Raw genomic sequence first — 6,538 nt, 5'->3', positions numbered from 1 at the left:
GTGTATGAATATAGGTATTTTGTGCATTTTCCATGTGGCGATGAGATCCCGTACCCCTTCTCTAGGTTGAGGGTTCACTAGGAGTGGAAGGATTCCAATTGGGTTCTGATGAGGGCATTTCTCCCTAACCACGGCACGGGCAAGGAGCGTCCTGACCAATGCTGCACTGATACCTTATGTAGCTGTGCTGCCACCTCGGCCCTCCATTAGCCTGAGCTACCACCTCGGCCCTCATCAGCCCGAGCTGTCACCTTGGCATCTCATCAGCCCAAGCTGCCTCCTTGGCACTCCATCAGGCCGTGCTACCTCGGTCCTCCATCAGGTCTTATTGTCACCTCGGTCCTTCATTAGCTCGAGTTGTCACCTCGGCATCTCATCTGGCTATGCTGCCACCTCGACCAGACATCACCAACAAGATTCCCAGAAATGTGCTCTCGTCCACTCCTACATTCAAGGAACGTAATCCTTATTCACAAGGATAGGACTCTATCCACTACACGTCACTAGAGACATCTACCCCTCACGCAGTTGGTATTTCCCGAGATAAGAGGGGAATATTCCCCTGGTATACCCTAGGATCTGAAATATTCCCAGTATTAGAGAGCCATTACCCTCGAGGACTCTACGCCTAATGGGACTCTCCACAAATGTCTCCCATCCTCCCTCCATCAGCAGCCTATAAATATCAAGGTAAGCCTCTCTCAAGAGGGATCGATCACTTCTTTCACTGAAAAAGCTCTCTTGAGCATCTACTGTGGAAAGATCTGACTTAGGTATCGGAGAGTCCCTTGCTGGGTCAGCCTGGCTCTCTCCTGTCCTCTCTACTGTGCAGGTCGATTGGTGCAGAAAAAACTATAGGGAAGATCATCCAGTCAATTTTTACTCCATCAGATTGGCGCCGTTCGTGGGAAACATTACAAAAAGCTACCTTAGATCAATGCAATTAAGGAGTGAGAAGGTCGTTTCTTCTACAATAACGCGAGTAAGGTCCACTCGCGATTTACCACTTTGACGTCCTCATTCGCCTCCAATGGCAGAACAGGAGAATGTCCCAGTGGGGACCCCTCCACAAGGGCCCCAGCAAGCCCAGCTTGATGCGTAAGTTGCCTAGGAAGAGGGAGATCAACGCGAGCAAAACCCTCAGCTATCTCGCTATGTCCCATCATCCCGGGTAACTCACCTGAATATAGAAGAGTAGATGCAGAGCCTGCAGCTGTAGGTGTTAGCGACCAACACTGGTGCAGGACTTCATATGTTAGTTCGGCTCGGTACTTCTTGTGCCACGGACTGGTTCAGCTCAGCCGCATAGGCCTGTTCCAGGTAGACAACCCCACGACGAATCTCCTGACAACAGTGTCACCCCTCAATCAACGGCTAGGAGGGGATCGGCCAGAACATCACGCATTGTTCATTCGGTACCATCCCGGTCTCCTACCGAGGGGCTCCAACAATGTCCCATTCCTGCCCAGAATGGGAGAGCTCGTCGTTCTGCACGTCACCGGAGTCCAAAGACACATGATGCTAGTAGATCCCCACCCCGGGTAGGAAGACGCCACCTATCGCCTCAAAGACTCAATAGAGGTGCACGTCCGCACAGAGAAGAACGCGAGAACACCCAGATGACAGCTCGGCAAGATCCGCCCCATGGAGGTCAGGGTCGGCCTGGTGGTCACCAAGATCGAGGAAGAAGCCCTAGAAGAGCCGAAAGGGTACACCACTCCCTAGATCACAGAGCTGAGGAGAGAAGGGATGACTTGGAGAGCCGCATCCAGTGCCTCATTGAGCTAGTAGAAGGAATGCAGAGGCAAAGGCACCCGGCCGACATAATTGTAACTCCGGCCCATAATGCACTATCCGACGAATTGATAGACGCCGAGTTACCTCCAAATTTTGTGATACCCGTCTTTAATGGGTATGACGGCACCATAGATCCCTATGATCATCTCTTGGATTACAGCTCAGCCATGACAGTTCATGACAGGTCAGATGCCATTCTCTGTTGAGCCTTCGCAGCCTCATTAAAAGGAGCTGCGCTGGTGTGGATGTCGAACTTGTGGCTTCAGTCCATACGTAGCTATAAAGAGCTGACAAGAGCGTTCCTCAGACGTTTCCAAGCAAGTATGAAATAGAAGCAAACTATGCAAAACGTGATGAATATGAGGCAGGGAGCAAGAGAGACTATAAGAGAGTTCTTTGCCCGATTCACCAAGGCGACGTTGGAGGTAAAAAACCTACCGGAAGGGGTGGCGTATAGCACGTTGTGCAACGGGGTAATGCACCCTGATCTGGTCTAGTCCCTGGCCCTTGACTTGCCAGAAACAATGCCCGAGCTATTGAGACGGTGCAATTAATACACTAACATGGAGGAAGTCCTGGCCGCCAGAGGAATAGCTGACAGAGGTGATCAGTCAAAGAAGGAGAAGAAAAGGCCTCTAAGGCTTAGGGACGATTCTTGCGAGCCGAAGAAGAACAGAACAGATCGGTCGCCTGACATAGTTGAGCCCGAGCGATATGAGCTTGATTGTTCTCGAACAAACTTGCTCTTAGAGATCCAAGATCAGAAGTATTTTTGTTGGCCCAGACCCATGATGGCTAAACCAGAGGAGAGGAACCCCAACCGGTATTGTCGGTACCACCGTGACTATGGACATGACACTGAAGACTACAAGTCTCTGAAAAGGGAAATTGATGAGCTCATTAGGGTTGGATACCTTAACAAGTATTTGAAGTAGAAGTATGGTGGGAATTGGCCTGAGCGGAGGAGAGATGATACCAGGCCGAGCCGCCCAAGGAAACAACCACGGACCGAGATGACTTGTATGATAACCAGCCCGTGGGTCCAGCCATTATAACTAAGCCCATGGCGGACCCACGACAGAATCAGTCAGAAAAGCCAAAGCACATGCGCAGTTCGTATGTATCACGGAACAGTTAGTCAAAGCCCTCAGAACGGATCCACCCATTACATTCTTTGACAGAGACCTGAAAGAGTTGAACTGGCCTCACAATGATGCTGTCGTAGTTCAATTAGTGGTAGCCAACCACCCCTTCCATAGGGTCCTAGTGGACACAGGAGCCTCCGTTGACCTTATGTCCTACGAGGCCTTCTTAAAACTGGGGCTTGGGACCAATGCCTTAAAGCCGGCCCCAGGACCTTTGTACGGATTTTTAGGCACGCCAACAGAGCTAGAAGGAGTTGTAGGCTTGCCTGTGACCATCGGACAGGGATCTCAGATAGCCACTACCATGGTTTCTTTTATAGTCGCCAAGATCACCTCACCTTACAATGCAATCCTTGGCCGACCTGGTCTCAATGGCCTTGGAGCGATTGTGTCCACTAAGCACATGAAAGTCAAATTCCCCACTAGTAGTGGAGTCGGGGAATGCAAGTCCAGCCAGAAGGAATGCCAGGAATGCTATGCTAACTTCATAAAGTCTATCAAAAAACCATGTTCATGCCTAGCGTGTATGGTAGAAATTGTTGATTGCCGAGATGAAAGCCTCTTGACCCGTACCGAGCCAGTTGAACAATTGCTTACCGGCCCAATCACTAAGGCCGAGCAGTAAGAAATTGTTCAGCTCTGAGCATTTCTGAGCTCCCAACGCCGTGACGAGATTTTGAACTTCCTCGGTGAAAACTCTAATATTTTCGCACGGAAAGCTTCTGATATGCCAGGCATCTCCAGGGCCGTAGTTGAGCATGGTTTGGACATTAACCCTAGCTTCAAGCCTGTCCAGCAGAATGCAGGAACTTCGCGAATGAGCGAAACATCATCATCAACGAGGTGGTTGACAAACTCCTAGCCACGGGGTTTGTGAGGGAAATAAAGTACCCGACTTGGTTAGCCAATGTGGTCATGGTTCCGAAGTCCAATGGAAAGTGGAGGATATGTATAGACTACACCTACTTGAACAAGGCTTGTCCCAAAGACTGCTATCATTTGCCCCGGATTGACTCCCTTATAGACTTGATTGCAGGCCACGAAATGCTGACCTTCATGGACGCATATTCCGGCTATAACCAGATAAAGATGAAGATGGAAGATGAGGAGAAAACTACTTTCCTCACCACTCAGGGCAACTACTGCTACACCGTAATGCCTTTTGGCCTAAAGAATGCCGGAGCCACTTACCAAAGGATAGTGAATACAATGTTCCGAAGCCAGATCGGGAGAAATATGAAAGTTTACGTTGATGATATGCTGGTCAAGAGCGTGAAAGGCACCGATCATGTGCTAGATCTGAAGGAGGCCTTCGACGTCCTATGAAGGAACTAGATGAGACTAAATTCTACCAAGTGTGCATTTGGAATAACCTTTGGGAAATTCCTGGGCTTCCTAGTATCACAAAGGGGAATAGAGGCAAACCCCTCCAAAATTGAGACCATTCAAGAAATGCGTCCATCAAGAAACATTCGTGAAGTTCAGAAACTGACGGGGTGCCTGGCCACATTGAACAAGTTCTTGTCCCGAGCTGGAGATAAGTGTCTTCCTTTCTTCAAGCTACTAAAAGGAGGAAAAGGTCAACATCAATTTCGCTGGATGGAGGAATGCGAAGCATCTTTTAAGGAAATCAAAGCTTGCCTAACTAGTAGGGCCCCCTGCTGAGCCTGCCAGAGCCAGGAGAGGAGCTACAACTTTACCTCGCTACCTCCACGGTAGCCGTTAGCACAGTCCTCATGAGAGAGGAGGGAAAGACCCAGAGGCCCATCTATTATGTGAGTCATATGCTCCTGGAAGCGGAGACAAGGTACTGGAGAATTGAGAAGTGTGCATTGGCATTGGTCATGATAGCCAGGAAGTTGAGACCCTACTTCCAAGCACACACCATAGCTGTACTAACTGATCAACCACTAAGAAAGTCACTTCACAGCCCCAGCATAGCAGGACGTATGGTGAGTTGGGCTGTCGAGTTAAGTGAGCACAACATTGAATTTCGATCGAGAAGTGCAATCAAAGGCCAGGTATTAGCTGATTTCTTGGTAGAATGTACGCAGACGGAAGAAGCAGCAGAGCCTGAGGCCGAGTTGAACCGAAAGTGGGAACTCTTTGTTGATTAATACCGCACCGCAACAAGGGGAGGTGCAAGACTTGTGCTGCGATGCCCTGAGCATAGCAGGACGTATGGTGAGTTGGGCTGTCGAGTTAAGTGAGCACAACATTGAATTTCGATCGAGAAGTGCAATCAAAGGCCAGGTATTAGCTGATTTCTTGGTAGAATGTACGCAGACGGAAGAAGCAGCAGAGCCTGAGGCCGAGTTGAACCGAAAGTGGGAACTCTTTGTTGATTAATACCGCACCGCAACAAGGGGAGGTGCAAGACTTGTGCTGCGATGCCCTGAGCAATTCACGATACAGTACGCCCTCAGATTTACATTCCCTGCAACAAATAACGAGGCAAAATATGAAGCCCTGATAGCGGGAATCAAATTGGCAAAAGCTGCAATGACGGATGACCTGGTCGCACATAGTGACTCCCAACTAATTGTGAACCAAGTCAATAGGCAATACGAGGCCAAAGAAGAGAGAATGGCCAAATATTTGAAAGAAGTGCGTCGTCTGGTGCCCAGTTTCAACACGTTCCCAATAGTACAGATCCTGCAGGAGGAAAATGCAGTAGCAGATGCCCTCTCCAAACTAGTCACAACAGAACTTGGGGATTGTGCAAGCTCGGTATACTTTGAAGTACTAGACCAACCTACCTATGAGGAAGAATTGATGTGCAGTAATACGAAGCAAGTCGAGTCGAGCTGAATGGACCCCATTGTTGACTATTTGCGAGACGGACATCTCCCAGGAGATCAGATAGAAGCAAGGGCAGTCAAAAGGAGGGCAGCTAAATACACCCTCCAAGGTAGAGCATATTACAAAAGGACAATATCTTAGCCCCTGCTGAAGTGCCTGCCCCCGAACCGAGCTGAAGAAACACTTCGTGAAGTCCACGAAGGAATTTGTGGGGGACAAATCGGGGGAAGGGCACTGGCCTACAAGGTATTGCGCCAAGGGTTCTACTGGCCAAGAATGTTAAAGTTCGTCCAGCGATGCTTCAAGTGTCAAGTACACGCCCCAAATCCACACGTCCCAGCTACAGAACTTAGCTCCCTGATCTGCCCGATCCCGTTCGCAATGTGGGGAATGGATATCGTAGGACAGTTCAAGAAAGGAAAGGGCGGTGTCCAATTCTTGATTGTCGCTATCGATTACTTTACTAAATGGGTGGAAGCATGTCCCCTAGCCAAAATCACTGAGCAGGCAGTGAAAAAGTTCATGAGGGACGACATCATATACTGATACGGTGTCCCAAAGGTATTGATCATAGATAATGGTCGATAAGTCGACAATCGAAAATTCAGGCTCTTCTGCAGTAACGTTAACATTGATTTCCGAAACACTGTTGTAGCACACCCACAATCGAACGACCAAGCAGAAAAAGCCAACCACATACTTCTAGATGGAATAAAGAAGAGGTTGGACTAGGAAAAGAAGAACTGGGCAGACCAACTACTCAGTGTACTTTGGTCATATCGCTCCTCATCTCG

The sequence above is a fragment of the Macadamia integrifolia genome, unplaced genomic scaffold (assembly GCF_013358625.1).
Source record: "Macadamia integrifolia cultivar HAES 741 unplaced genomic scaffold, SCU_Mint_v3 scaffold115, whole genome shotgun sequence".
Lineage (NCBI taxonomy): Eukaryota > Viridiplantae > Streptophyta > Magnoliopsida > Proteales > Proteaceae > Macadamia > Macadamia integrifolia.
The sequence above is the reverse complement of the archived record's forward strand: the minus strand, read 5'-3'. Positions refer to the sequence as shown.